The 15,129-nt window shown below is 45.2% G+C and overlaps 1 long non-coding RNA gene across 1 annotated transcript; it reads left to right on the top strand.

Annotated features, from left to right (window-relative positions):
- The first annotated feature begins 7,914 nt into the window (after window positions 1–7,914).
- LOC119473210 lies at window positions 7,915–11,934 on the top strand. Its single transcript, XR_005202412.1, has 3 exons — window positions 7,915–8,071; window positions 8,168–8,231; window positions 11,523–11,934. It is a non-coding gene; the product is annotated as an uncharacterized LOC119473210 (long non-coding RNA).
- The last annotated feature ends 3,195 nt before the right edge of the window (window positions 11,935–15,129 follow it).

Genomic DNA, 15,129 nt, shown 5'->3' with positions numbered 1-15,129 from the left:
CTGATCTCCCGTTTTGCAGAAGTCTAAAGATTGGGGCCAGGGATACAAAATCCTGCTTTTCTCAGAGCAAACCTGTAGGAATAAAATTAAGGAAAGAGAGAGAGAGAGAGAGAGAGAGAGCAGAGAAACAGAGAAAGGGCAGAGAGAGCAAGAATGAGAAAGGGGGGGGAGAGAGAGAGAGAATGAGAGAGAGAGAATGAGAGAGAGAGAAAGAGAGAGAGAGACTCAGGCAAATCTTAAATCCTAGAAGTAGATCGTTAAACTTTTATAAGCCCTAACAATGTTGGGGTTGGATAAACCCTGTTTTAAGTGTTAAACTTGTCAGCCTTAAGATGGCAAAACCAATTCAACTACTTACCTCTATGTTAAAGACACACAAAGAAGTCACTGATTTTTTTTCCCTTAAAAAAATAACAACACACCCAGTCAGATCTCTTTTGTAAACCACATAAGACACAGGAATCTGGGAGAATGTAATGAAAAATTCTCTTTTTAAGAAGATGAAAATAACATTTCAACTTGAGAAATCAGGAATATACATGAAGATGTACAAAAGGGATTGTGTCTGTTGCAACAACGATGTGAAATGTGTGAAAAGCACATATAAATGAAGGAACAGCTCTGCAGTCAGCTGATGCAGCAACTGACCTAAATGTGTTAGATTCACAAACACTTATTAATCATGTCCCACATGCTGATCTCTGTTTTGTTGGGTCCCAGTGAATAATAAGACATGGAAGACTTGGAAGACTTGGTCCCTGTGCTCAATGAATGCACCATCAAGTAGGGAAACCCACACCCACCCACCTAGAAAAGTGCTCTTGAGAGACTCACAGGAGTGAGTCCAAGAACTCACAGGAGTAACTAGCTAACTCTATTTGAGGGCAAAGAAAATGGGTCACCCCTTGCCCTTATAATAAAGTCCAAAGTCTTCATCATGGTTGATGAACTCGCCCTAAAAGTGTCCAGGTAGATCAGCTAGCCTGACCTCCTCTTGTTGTGCCTCCCCTCAATCTTTATGACACCTTCCATTCTCTGGGCAGCTGTGATGGGTTGAATTGTGCCCCCTCAAAAAGATGTTGAAGTCCTAACTCCTCCTACTACCTATGCTGAGTGTGACCTTATTTGGAAACAGGATCTTAGCCGATGATCAAATTAAAATGAGGTCATTAGGGTGAATCCTAATTCAATATGACTAATGTCCTTAGATAAAAAGGAGGGAAATATGAGCATAGAGACAGACATGTATAGAGGGAAAAGGATGTGAAGATACACAGAGAATGATATCCACAACCCAAGGAACACCTAGGGCTACCAGTAGCTAGAAGGGAGGCCTGGAACACATGCTCCCTCAGAGGCCACAGAAGAACCAACTCTACCAACACCTCGATACTGGACTTCCAGCCTCCAGAACTGTGAGACAATACCTATCTGTTGTTGAAGGTACCCAATCTGGAGTACTTTATTATGGCAGCCCAAGGAAATGAACACAAGTGCTGAGTTCTTTCAGTCCTAGGCTCTCACAAATGCTGTTTCTCAGCCCAGAACACTCCTCTGTCTCAGCCCCTTCACCTGGCTAACTCCTCAGCCCAGATAGCACCTCCTCGAGAGAAGTCCCTTGTCACTCATTCCCATGACACCGCAAGGGTCTCATGTTGTTCCCTACACTCTCCCATGTAATTCCCTGCTATATTCCTGTCTTCCATCTGGACTGTGAGCTCCTGAAGGTGAGCACCTGCACCTGGCACAGTTGGCAGTCAGTAAATACCTCAGCTAGTCAAGGATTGAGCTGAGCTTCCTGAAAGAATCAAATGAGAGAGCAACTGTGAACGTGCTGAGCAAGTCATGAGGCCCCAGGCACAGGGGCTGGGCTTTAGTTATTGGTGTCTTGTCTATACTGTATGTGTAGTGAAGCACCATGGTTGCAGTTCTTCAAGGCATTGAATATTAAAGTTGTCTACATGTTTCCCTGGCAAACAGGAAAGAATGTGCATTTGGGGCTTCCGATGTTTGCATTTGGAGCTGCCCTGCTTGTGCTTCCAGCTTTCCTGCCCTCCACCTTGGAATCTGGCCCAGAGCCCTGAAAGGGACTCAGAAGGAGGAAGCTATTAGCATGGAAGGTGCTGGAACCATTGTAGGGCAAGAAAAGCAGGAGCCAATGGCAGGCGTACTCTTGCCTGGCCCCAGGGAAAGAGCAGAAGGCCTCTCCATCTGGCTGTCCATTTAGAAAACTTGACCTCTTTGCAAGCTTAAGCATCGGGGTCCATTAAAATGCAAGGCACCTGCTGGATGTCTGCAAAAGAATCTGCTAGTCAGAAATTAACATCTTTGGGGGCAAAGAAAAAAATATCTATGCAGACTCCATCTGCAGGTGACAGGAGTGTGTATTACAGTAACCAATAGTCACCCCTTCTCAGACTCTAGCTTAAGGCCACATGGCTCATCAGAGGCGATCATGTTTCCTCTCTGTGCCTCAGTCTCTTCAATTGCAAATGGGACATTAACCTCTTCTGAGTCCACCCACAGGCTTGCTTGCTGGGAGGAGTGGGTGAAAATATGTCTGAATGGGTCGTCTGAGCTAAAATGCACTTTATAGATTTAGGAGATTGTTATTCCTTTCCTAATAAGTATTCATTACTAGACTCAAATTTCACAGTTCTATTTCTAAATCTACCCAAGCCTCCAAGTATCTCATCCTCACAGCCTCAAGCCATGGGCATGCCTCTTTAAAAGAGAGCTTGGATCTACCTTGTAGAAAAATTCTGCCCTTGAATTAATTCTATTCCGCAGGTATTGGTTGAACAACTGTTAATGTGAATATACAAAGAAGGGATAACAGATCATGGTCAGGAGCAGCTGACGCCCCTCTGGAAAAGCAGCTCCTACATGAGGTGATACAGGGTAGAAGGTGGAATAGACAGTGCTGGGCTGAGGCAGAGGAAATGGGTTTCTATCCTGGCTTTGCCAGACACTGGCCTTGTGACGTTGCTAAGCTTCTACCGCATACCCCTCAGTCTTGGTGTTTTCCCACGTGCTGTACATCTCAGTAAAAAAGGCCTCTAGGTAGAAGAGGCCACCCCAGAGAACAAACTGGGGAATCACATTGTGGATGCCATGGTGAATGAAGACTGTCCCCAGGTCCTCACACTGGCCATGTCTATATGGAGGCTTTGGTATGTTAGATATAGTTAGGTTCATCTTCAGCCAGCTTGCCCAGTTCCTCTGTTCTTTATTCTTTAATTCCAAGTACCCCCCTCTTTGCTGTGCCTTAACCTGTCTAAATATGCCTAGACATGCCACAGCCCCAGTTCACATTCCACTCCTTATGTGAGAATGAATAGGCTAGCTTTCTAGTCCCTCATAGGCAACCCCTTTCCCCCCTCCCTTTCCTCTCCATCACACACCTACCTTACCTAAGAAAAGTTTAAATGTTTAACCAGTTGGGACTTGTTTAGATTGTGCAGTCCAACCCCAACCAATGGGGGAAGACACAGACAGAGGCAGAAATCACATTGGGAATAAAAACCCCTACTCTTCTTTGTTCTTTGTGCTCTTGTGGCAGCCAGGCTTATGAGCAGCACCCTTCTGCAGAAGTAAGTTTGCCCTGCTGAGAAATCCTTTCCTTGCTTGCTCATTTTCTGTGTGACTCCAAGCTTTTATTTCCAACAAATACCTCCTAGCCTCTTCTCATTAGCCATCCCAACTCTGCCTACTGGGGCATGTGATGAGACCTAATCTTTCACTGTTTTCACCTCTAAGTCCCGTGTAGCTTCCATACCCTGCCTCTCCTGTCTCTAAGGTCCAACTAAAGAATATTGACAATAAAAAGAGTGATTATTTACGGATGGGAAGACTAAAATGAGTATGGAAATTTGCAGTTACTAAGCATTTATTAAGCACTTACTGCATGCCAAGCATTTTACTCCAGGCTTTTAATCTTCTATTCCTTTAGTGCCCCCACCAGCCATAGGAGGTTATCATTAACCCTTTTCTACAAAGAAAACTGAGAACCAGAGAGCTTAAGTAATTTCCCTGAAGTCACAAAGCTACAGAGTTATAGATAGGGACTAGCTTTCTTTGATGCCCAGACAAAGAGGCTTTAGTTAAATCTATCCAGATTCTGTTCCTATTGCCCCTCCTACACACACAGTGATGCTTCATTGACAGATGCTGGCCTGAGGCTCAGCTTACGTTCTTCCTCCAGGTTCTCTTTTAAACTTTCTGCTCTGTTTAGATTATTCCTTTGGTTTCCCCCTTTGCTCTATGGTCCTTGGACACAGTCAGCCTATCCAACTTTCCAACTATCCTGCAGGCCCTGCCTCCCAGAACCTCCGCCCACATTATAATCTGAGCATCTGCTGACTTGACCTGGCTACATTCAATCATGTCATATTGACAATCAGATATGTATTTGTCCATTTAGCAGTATGTATATTGAGCATCTTCTGGGGCCAGACACCTGTTCAAGCACTGCAAATACAGTGAACAAAGAAAGATTCCCACCCTCAGAAAGTGCATTTCAATAGAAGCAGCAGATTTCACGTCTGAACAAGTGAACATATGCATAACATAACTTCAGGAAATATATGCCATGGCAGGGTGGGTGGGAGGTGATTATTTCTGATAGCTCAGAGAAGGCCTCTAGGAGGAGGCGATATTTTAGCAAAGACCTATATGATGTGGAACAGCAAACTATATGAAGATCAAGGGGAAGAGCATTTGAGGCAAAGGGATCAGCAAACACAGAGACCTTGATACCAGGACAAGCTCACAATGTTTGTGGAACAGAAGCACCACCACCCCAGCTGCAGAGCAATGAGTGAGAGAGGAGTGGCAGAGGCTGAGTCAGAAAGGTGGGCAACTGCCAGATGTGTAGAGTCTCATAAACTATAGGAAGAAGTTTCAATTTTACTCTAAGGGCAATGGAGAGGCCCAGAGAAGCCTGGGCAGGAAAGTGATGTGGTGTCACTTACATTTTTACTTATTTATTTATTTATTTTTAATTTTTTGAGACAAGGTCTTGCTCTGTTGTCTAGGCTGGAGTGCAATGGTGTGATCATGGTTCATTGTAGCCTCAATATCCCCAGGCTCAGGTGATTCTTCTACCTCAGCCACACCCCCCACCAGCTTCCTCTGAGTAGCTGGAACTACAGGTGCGTGCTGCCACACCTGGTTAATTTTTCGTAGTTTTCATAGAGACAGGGTTTTGCCATGCTGCCCAGGTTAGTCTTGAACTCCTTGACTCAAGTAATCCACCTGCCTAGACCTCCCAAAGTGCTGGGATTAAAGGCATGAGCCACTGTACCTGGCCTCAATTACACTTTTAAAAGATCACTTTGGGTACTGTGTGAGGAGTTAACTGAAAAAGAGCAGAAAATTACAGGAAAACCAGTTAGGAGCCTACTACAGTCATATGTGCAATATAAGGTGACTTGGGTGGTAGCAGTGGAGGTGGTGAGCAAAGATGAAACCTGGAAAATATTCAGTGGGTGTGTTAGTGGGCATTTAACAGCCTGCTCTCTTGGGAGCAGGGTGACCTCAGTTTGTACCACTTGTCAATTTCCATCGTGTAAATATCCCCACCACAGGCTGCCTAAAACTTTCAACATGACATCAGCTGGCTTGCAATATTTCTAACAATTTGACATTGGCTCTCACAAGTCAGCTTGCGCAAGTTCCAGCACCCTACTGAATTTATTTTTAAGATAGAGTCTACAGGACTTGTTGAAAGTTAGGATGCAGGAGTCGAAGGAAAGACAGAAATCCAAAATGATTGCCAAGCCGTGGAGTATATGCTCATGCCGTTTACTGAGATGAGAAGACTCAAGGAAGCAGTGAGTTTTGGAAGGGGCTCAGAAGCACATGAACCTCACTCCCGTATACTCCCCAGGCTTCACGGGGGGGAAATAACACCACACTTTTGCTCTTGGGCTTGCAAACAAGGAGAAAATTTTCTACCATCTCCATAAATCTAAACAATCCCATGGCCACTTTGTGGTGTAGCAGTTAAGAGAATGCACCTCGGAAACAAGACTCTTGTGTATTAGTCAGGGTAAAAGTTGGCTGCCGTATCAAACACCTCCTGAAATCTCAACGACTTAGTCCAATTTAAGTTGATGTCTCTCTTATGCAAAGTGCAATCAGCAGTGTGTGGGGACGCTGGAGTAGAGGTGGGAACTCTGTTTCACGTGGTCATTCAGGGATCCGTGCTGATAGACACTGCTCTCCTCAACACATGGCTTCTTCTTTTGTTTTAAAATTTTAATGTTATCTTTATTTGTTCTGTTTTTAAAAAGCATTCTAGAAAAAGTTTGTAAGATTTCCACACCACACATGGCTTCTGAAGTCAGTCTAGGGATTAATGTCTATTGGCAGGAGGGGATAGAGAGAGAGAAGAAGGCACATCAGCTTCATAACCACTTCCTCTAAGAAGTGACATTTTTATTCCCACCATATCCATTGCTAAGAACTGGTCAACATGGCCTCTTCTAATGCAGAGGACCCAAGAAATACAGGTTTTGGCCAGGGAACCACATCCCTACACAACTTTAGTCTTTGCAGGGGAGCAGGAATCCTTGGTGGATGGCCATTCATCTCTGCCTCTGGCCCCACCCCACCTCTGCCTTGGGCAAGTTGCTTAACTACTCTGAGTTTCAGTTTTATCCCTGAAACATGGGAACAATCCTAATACTTTTCCCATAGGATTTCTGAGCTGCCAAGAAAAGGAAAGGAAATGATACTCCTAATGCACTTAGACCGGCCTGCCACTCTCAATGCATTTGAACCAGGAATATTATTTGTGATCCCTTCCAAACCTCCTCATTTTCCAGATTAGCCCACCTCACATTAATATTCACTTCCTTCCTCAATTCTAAGCATTCATCTACAATCCACAGAGAATGAGGCCAAATAATAAGAGCACTTTGAAAGGAATTTATACCTTAGAGGTAACCCTTGGTATAGAGCACTGGCTTTGGAGCCACAGGACCTGAATTCTAGTCTCAGATCTAACAGCAACATGTTAGGTCACTTGGCAGTGTTCTAGGAATTCTTTGAGGCTCCCTTTCCTCCTTTATGGGGTGATGGATAACAATAGCATCATATGCAGAAGCAAACCCTGCACACTTGACTGTCTGTTTCCTTGCCATTATCTAAAAACACTTTGAAGGCTGCATAGGACATTGCAAGATGAGACACATCACCAAACAGACCAATCCCCCACAGATCTGCATCATTTAAAAAATGATCTGTTTGGCAATCAGCACATACTGCTGCTGCCTCTTGAGCAGAGGGTTCTTGTCGGCAAGAAGTTGAAGCTGTTCATTTTCCAAGACTTCTCCCTCTCAGCTTGATTCTGCATGCTCAAGGTTGTCCGGGGTCCCAAGCAATCAGAAATGATTTGTGTCAAAGAGCGCATTACAAGAATCATTTGTCACTTCTGGTTCGCGTTTGAATTTGAAGAATGATGCTGGGGAGTGATCTGAAGCATGATGTGAGGTGTTGTTATGATGAGTAGCAAAACCATTATGTTAACCTTCTTGGGAGCTGAGCTCTGGGGTTCAATTTTGACGGTGTGAGCAAGGGCAGATATTTCCAGCCCCCACAATGAGATGGACTGGGAATTATTAAGAATAGTTCCCCATGAGAATACCTTATGATTAAATGACAATCTTCTCAAAAGAAAATTAGAGTCATAATGGCACAAAGCAGCCTGGAATGATTTTTAGGGAACAGCTGGTTTAGCCCCTCACCTTACAGAGAAACATTGAGGTACAGAGAGGTTTTGTGACCTTGTGGCCACAAAGCTAACTTTCCTGTTGATTAGATAGTGCCTTCATCTTGCAAAGGCTGACAAGTGGGTTTAGAAAATTGATCTCGGAATTTAGAATACCAAGTTCTAGGCCCAGCTTATTCTCCGTCTGGCTATGACTTTTGTAAGACACTTCAATTCTTCGCATTTCCGTCTGTCTTTCTGAAAGAAGACATAAGTGATTCCCAAGGTCTCCTATGGCCCTGAAATTTTATGATTCTGGGCAATCCATAGGACAGACTTTTTATCCTTACTTGACAGGTAAGATAACTAAATTCTAGAAATCTGGAAAAGCTTCTCAGACAAGGCCTTTTATTTGAATCTTGTGACACAAGTATTTTTTTTTTTTTTAAATAGACAGAGAAGGTGTCATGGCCCTCTAAACCAAGAAAACAGAATTGCCAAAGGCAAGATGAAAAGGGTAGGGCACTTTAAGGAAATTTCATGTAGTTGATTATGGCTACATAATAGGATGTGAGAGACAGAACAGAGGAAGAGCATACTGATATACAGCTTCTTTTCTTTTCTTTTCTTTCTTTCTTCTTTTTTTTTTTCATGGAGTCTCCCTCTGTCACCCAGGCTGGAGTGCAATAGCATGATCTTGGCTCACTGCCACCTTCACCTCCTGGACTCAAGTGATTCTCCTGCTTCAGCCTCCTGAGTAGCTGGGATTACAGGTGCATGCCAGCATACCAGGCTAATTTTTGTGTTTTTGGTAGAGACGAGGTTTCGCCATGTTGGCCAGGCTGGTCTTGAACTCCTGACCTCAGGTGATCCACCCACCTCGGCCTCCCAGAGTCCTAGGATTACAGTCATGAGCCACCCTGCTCTGTCTGAAACACAGCTTAGAATCAGATCGTGGAGATCCTTAAATATTAAACTCAGGGGCATAATATCTTTGAGCCAGTAGTTCTCAAATCACCCCAGGAGGGGTGATTTTGCCTTTTAGGGGGCATATGGAAATCTTCAGACATATTTTTGGTTGTCATTACTAATAAGGATGCTGCTAAACATCCTACAGTGCACAGGAGAGCCCCAGCCAACAAACAGTTATCTAGCCCGAAATTATCACCAGTGCCAAGGCTGAGAAATCCTGCTTTCAGCAGAAAGAGGAGAGGTTCTCTGCAGACTTCTATCGAGGCTATCTTGGGCTGGGCGACAGGCAAGACTGGAGACAGAAGGCTGCCACAATCATCTGGGGAAAGGATGATGAAGGTCTGAGCTGAGACAGGGTCAAGAGGACCAACGTCAGTGACGTGGAAGAGATGGAAATGACAGTTTATGTGTTTCCCCCCATCCGTTGCACTAGCACCTTCCAGCTCCAAGCCACCTTTTTATAGCAGCTTCTTTTTCTTTCCTATTCACTTGCTCTGCTGTCCCAAGAGTCAGAGGGTGAGAGGAGATTTAGGACTGGATTTCACCTCCCACATCTTCTAGTGGCCCATCATAGCAGCCTCACTTTTAATCAGACCCAGTCCTGGAAGCAGAAGGAAAGTCAGGAGCTGACACATGCAGCACTTCCTGCAATTTTATTTTATAATTATTTGTGTCATTATTTAGTCATTTCTGGCACAAGATTGTAAGTTCTGTGAGCTGGGACCATGTGGATCATGTCCTTTTCTGCGTTCCCACAGCCTGGCACAGTGCCTGATACCTAGGAGATGCTTAGGAAATGGGTTTGACGAATGAATGAATGAGTGACCCTTGGCTTCATGGATGAGGTTGGTTAGGCATCAGGCGCTTGCTGAGGGCAAGCTGTGGATATGTGAGCTTAGTGGACTCGGCCTCACCCCTCTGGCTGAAGAATAGGCTGGGTGTTAGCTCCAGCTGCTTTCACTGCATCCAGGCACAGACATAGACTCACCTCCCTGGAAGCAAGAAGAAAGTGAAGAACAGATGGCCAATTAAAAAGACCTGAAAGTGTCCAGTGTGATCTCTCAACCCCTTCCATACACAGTCCTTTTGGGCATCCCTTCCATTATAATGTCTTTTCCTTTTCCATGTGGCCCTTGTCCTCACCTGGAAAACTGAGTGGGATGCTGAGGGGAGACCAAAGGGCTGGGCACACAGTGTGATCATTCCTGCTCACGAGGCAGTCAGGGAAACACTTCTCAACTCCGAGCACCTCACCGTCGGAAACTTGAGACAGGTTATCAGCACCCCCAGGCCATAGAAAAAGAAGCTGGGAGTTGGGGACATAGAGGATGGAGGAAAGAAGGGCCTCTCTCCTTGGCAGTGGGATGAGTGCTAGGACTCATGACCCAGTGGGAGGTGTGTGGTTATGTACAGCCACAAGTGCAATGCGGAAGTCTTTAAACATTGGCTTCCCTGCGATTTGCAGAATTTTTAGCAGTGACTCCAGGATCACCAACCCCACAGCTCAAGGAATCAGGCCAACCTAATTCTGAGAGACCTGGGCAGCCATCTGGCCCTAAACCCCCAGATGGCAAGAGCCAAGGACCTCTGCAAGGTCGAACGTCTCTCAGGAAGCAGAGAGGACGGAGGCCCACGTGTCTTGACTGTCCAGCACTCTTTCTGCCTGGGGCTTGGTCTGCTCAAGATGTCAGGTCGGCACAGATAAAGGCAGCTCAGATTTGGTGCAACCACCACCCACTGCCCCCTGCCCAGTTTTATGTACCCCAAGACTACAGAAACAAAGCACCCTACCTCTTGGTGGCACCTGGTCCTGCCAGGAGTTCCATAACCTTTTCCTAGGCCTTTCTGGAATGTTTGCCTTAAAAAACCAGGAAGCCATGCCTCTAAACTCTTTCTACTGATCAAGGCCTGAATCAGACAGTCTATGGTGCAAATGCTGTCAAGCTGTGCGATTTTGAGCTAAGTTAACTAATAAGTTAATAAATTAAGTTTAAAATTATTAATTTTTAATAAATAAAAATAAGTTAAAGATTTCTTTCTTTAACTTATTTAAGTCTCTCCTCATCTATAGGTAAAATGAGAAGATAGTAGCTAACCCAGAAAGTTCTTCTCTAATTAAATGAAATCAACCAGAACAATGTACAGAAAAGGACTTTATATACCTAACACAGAACAGGGACTCGAAAACCTTTTACTAAATGAGTGAATGTATAAACTATAGAAATGATTGGCTTTTATTAAAGCTATGAGAGGAACCTCTCACCCCTTGGTACCTGCAAGGTTGGTCCTGCATGATCTGGCAAAGCTGGCCCACCTCTGGCTCCCTAGGGAGGACTATGACCTGTTTATTAGTATTTTAGGTTCTAACGCTCTCTCTCCTGAGCCTGGTAGCAACATAGTCTTCTTGAAAAAAGTGGTTAATGCAACCAAGAGGCCTCATGCTCCCCTCTGAGCCCCTGACCTGAGCAAAGGTGACCTGTACACTCACCCGTGTTCACGCCAATTAAGTAGTTTCATTAAAAGGGCTGGCACTGTCTGTGGATAGCTCCAGGGTGACCCATGAATTAGGAGAGCATTGCTGCCATCTGCCAAGCCTTCCCTTTGCTTTCCATGGGGCATAATAGCCAAAGGGGACTGACCTCTCTCTCTTTTTTTTTCCCAGCATGAGCATGATGGGAATAAAGAAAGTCTATAGACAATCTCAAAGTTGGTTTTATTTTTCTAGAATCTCAGTCTAATTAGGTCTACAAAGCATTTAGGCTTTCTGTGTTGGTTGAAAGTGACTCAACACACAGAATGTTCCATGACATATTTTGTTACCTGCTCTTCACCACAGACACTGGAAGGGGCCCCTTCCTCCTTCTTCAGAGAGCTTCATTCTTACCCCAAGAGCCAAGAAAAAGGACATCTAAGGACTTGGAAGCCCCAGGCATGTGATCTCCCAGCCTCTCTGTTCTCTAGCTAAGGGATGCTTTACAACCTTCACATTTAGTATTTCCGGGACATACTCTGTGCTAGGCCCAGGGAAGTGAGCTGAATAACACCCAGCAGCATTGAGAGGCATATGAATGGCTTATTGAAATTCAATACTCTAAGGGCTGGAAGAGATGGATGAGTAGCAAGCCAGAGAAGCACAGAGGCAGAAGTCCCTCTGACTACCTAAGGAATACTTGAGAAAATATTAATAGCCCACATTTATTAAGCACACAGCACAAGCCAGCACCCTATTAAATGCCTTACATGATGTATCTCATTTAATCCTCATGTGGAAGGGAAAGGAACCACACGTGTCTATTGAAAAGCATCTGTTCTAAGCACTGTGTTAAGTGCTTTGCAGAAATGATTCTGTTTTCTTCTCTTGTTAACGGTGGCATATACATATCATTACTCCCGTTTTACATACAGTGAAACTGAGTTTCAGGGAAGTTGAGTAATGTACCTTGATGCCGGAGTCCAAATAAAACCCCAAACAATCTGCTATCTAAACTATTGCTTCTCAAACTTTGATGTGAATGAGAGTGAGCTAGGGATCTTGCAGATTCTACTTGAGTAGTTCTGGGGTGGCTTCTGAGATTTGGCAGTTCTGACAAGCTTTCAGGTGATGTTGCTGCTGATGTCACTGGCCCAGGGGGCACACGTGGAGAAGAAACGGGCTCTGTACCATCCTTGGGACAAGTAGTTCTCAGCCCCAGGTGCACCATAGAATCAGCCAGGGAGTTCTTAAAATACATCAGTGTTTTGTTCCTATGGCCTGGAGATTCTAATTGGAGTGCAGCGGGGCTTGGGCATCATTGTATTTTAAAAGCTCCCCTGCTAGGCAGTCAGGGTTGAAAATAATCGTTATACTTTTAACTGTCATCTGTAAAGCAAATCTTAAAAATTCAGTCCAAACCCAAGATGTCCCCCAAGTTCACTCCCCTTGTGGGAGCCCCCAGCCAGTCGGATTCAGCTTTGGAGGCTGACTCATCTGGCCAAACTCTCTATTATTCTTTCCTCCTGAACTGTCGTGGAGTTTCCTGGCCACTGGGCCCTCTTACTGCCTCCAGTATTTTAATCCCATTGATTCGGAACCTGCCTCTGTTCTCTTTTCCTCACCATCTCCTGGGCAGCAGGCAGAAGAGACATCCCCAGGGCTACTGATTCCCAGGGAATTCACGAGGTGGCTATTTCTTTCTTAATTAAGACCTTCGTGACAAGCTGCTGGTATTGGACCAATTAATCAGCTCTCTGAAGGCACGGGGGAAAGCAGCAACAAATAGGGTGATGCATGCAATGGTTTCTAATAGTAAAAGGGGCTGCAACTTGCTAGATGTTGGGGGAAGGGAGGCCCGAACAGAGCAGCATGGCTAGCCTTGCCTTGTCTTTTTCTTTTTCCCTCCCTTTTTGAGTTGGATTCGGGATGTTACATTCTAAAGGCCACCTTTACCCAAGCATTATTCTCCCCGCCAGCCAATCGCCCTCAACAGCCGCCATTATCTGTCATCAGAGACAAGACAACAGAAGATAATAGGAGCTTCCAATTCATGCTGCTTCTTTCTTCTATTCTCTGGGGGAATTATGTCGAACATCTTTTTTATTGACTTATTTATTATAAGTGTAGAAAATGAATTGCTTAAAGGTTTGTGATGGGGTAGCCCAGTTGCTATCAGGGTTGCTGGTGCTCTGGCTGGAGGGAGAGTTCCAGGTGTCTTGTGGGGTGTTAATTAAATGGATTGGACTCCTTTTTCCCCACAGGAAGCCCACATGAGGGTCCCGAGCCTTGTCTCAATTTAAAACGGAAGCAGTACCGTGAGCCCACTGGCTCCCTGCCTACCCTGTCCTACAGGATCACAGCCAGAAACCACACACACACACACACACACACACGCACACACATACACAGGTACACACACACGCATGCCCACATACACACACACACAGCTCAGCGAGGCTCTGGTTTGAATTGACCTGCCATCTCCTATGGGGGTGTGGTAAGGGCACTCACTGGCCCTGACACTTTCTTACCTTGGACACGTTGCTTAACCGTTTAAGCATCACTTCCTCTTGGGGTTACCGAGGCATTGGGTCAAATGAGCGTCTGCAATACAGTAGGGCCTGCATGAAGCTCCGTCCTTCTTCCTTCTCACCTGCGGAAAATGTGAAAGCCAAAGTGCCCTTAGAGATCATCTAATCCAATCCTACCCTCTGTCCAATGGGAGTCAGAGGCCTGGAGGGAGACTGATTTGCTTGAGGTCTCTCAGTGAGAAAGTGGCAGAACCAGGCTCCATGACCCCCTATCCACTTCCTCTCCCTCACCAAGAAGCCTCTCTGTACTCTGATTGACAGATGTACTTCATATTAGGTGTACATCCCTAAAGTGATTGTGCAAATGCAACTCTGGTAAGCTCACAGATACCAGGCGTGTGTTAGGGGTTCTCTTTAAAGAGATATTCCTGATGTTCCCATTGTTCACGATGACCCTCTTGGTCAGAGTTTGTCGTTTCTGATTCAGTTTTTGCAAGTATGATTTCCATGAAGTGGGACACACAACACCCCACTCCTGGAGTTGATTAGGCTTCTAGCATGGCAACTGCTCCAGAGTTGGTTTCTGGTAGGAGTCACTCAGTTCCAGCTACTTCTGAGAGTTCAATTTGGAATGTAAAAGCTTTAGCTGTTCCTTTGTCCTTGAGTGGATTCAGGGCCCTGATTCTGGCTTTCCTTGAAGACTCAGGTAAAAACTCTCTTTCCTTAGATCTGCCCACTGGACAGTCCACACTACTGCCCATCACCTCCTCCCTGGCACACATATCTGCAGAACAGTATTTCTCCTTCCCTTCTGCACCAGGCATCCGCCTGCATTCTCTATTATTAGATCCTAGAAGGAAGTAGGCATACAGGGCGCCCTGTCCTCCTGCACAGGAAGCAGGTGGGGGCTCTGACCAGAAACAGCCTGAGCCAGCCCAGGATCACCCCCGAAACAGTAAGTGACTAGCTGGAAAACACATATAATCTGTCTCAATTATGTGCAAGTTCAGCAAACTAAGGCCCAGCATGAGGAATCTGCCTGTGTTTTGATTAGGAAACAGATGTGTTCAACCATGCTGGGAGATTGGGAGGTGGAGGAGTCAAAGCCAAAAGGAATAAGGGATTGGGAGAAGGAGGTAACTCCTGGGTAGTTGGCAAGAATAGTCCTCTTTCCAACGCAATAGAGGAGAAGGAGTCCTAGGGTGGCTTGATCAGAGTGTGGGAGACATGACAGGAATTAACCCCACCGGGATCATCAGGATGAATGATGTCCCCAGCACCTGACTGCTTGGGGTTTCATCCTCTGTTGCCCTCCCTGCAAGAAGAAAGAAAACACCTGAGAGATCTCACTTAATGGGAATTATAAGCCAGGATGTCATCCCATAAAACGCTGCTTGGGTACCCTCCACTTTCAAATCTACGATTATTGCTGGATATGA

Source organism: Cebus imitator, unplaced genomic scaffold (assembly GCF_001604975.1).
Source record: "Cebus imitator isolate Cc_AM_T3 unplaced genomic scaffold, Cebus_imitator-1.0 Scaffold140, whole genome shotgun sequence".
Lineage (NCBI taxonomy): Eukaryota > Metazoa > Chordata > Mammalia > Primates > Cebidae > Cebus > Cebus imitator.
The sequence above is the reverse complement of the archived record's forward strand: the minus strand, read 5'-3'. Positions and strand labels throughout refer to the sequence as shown.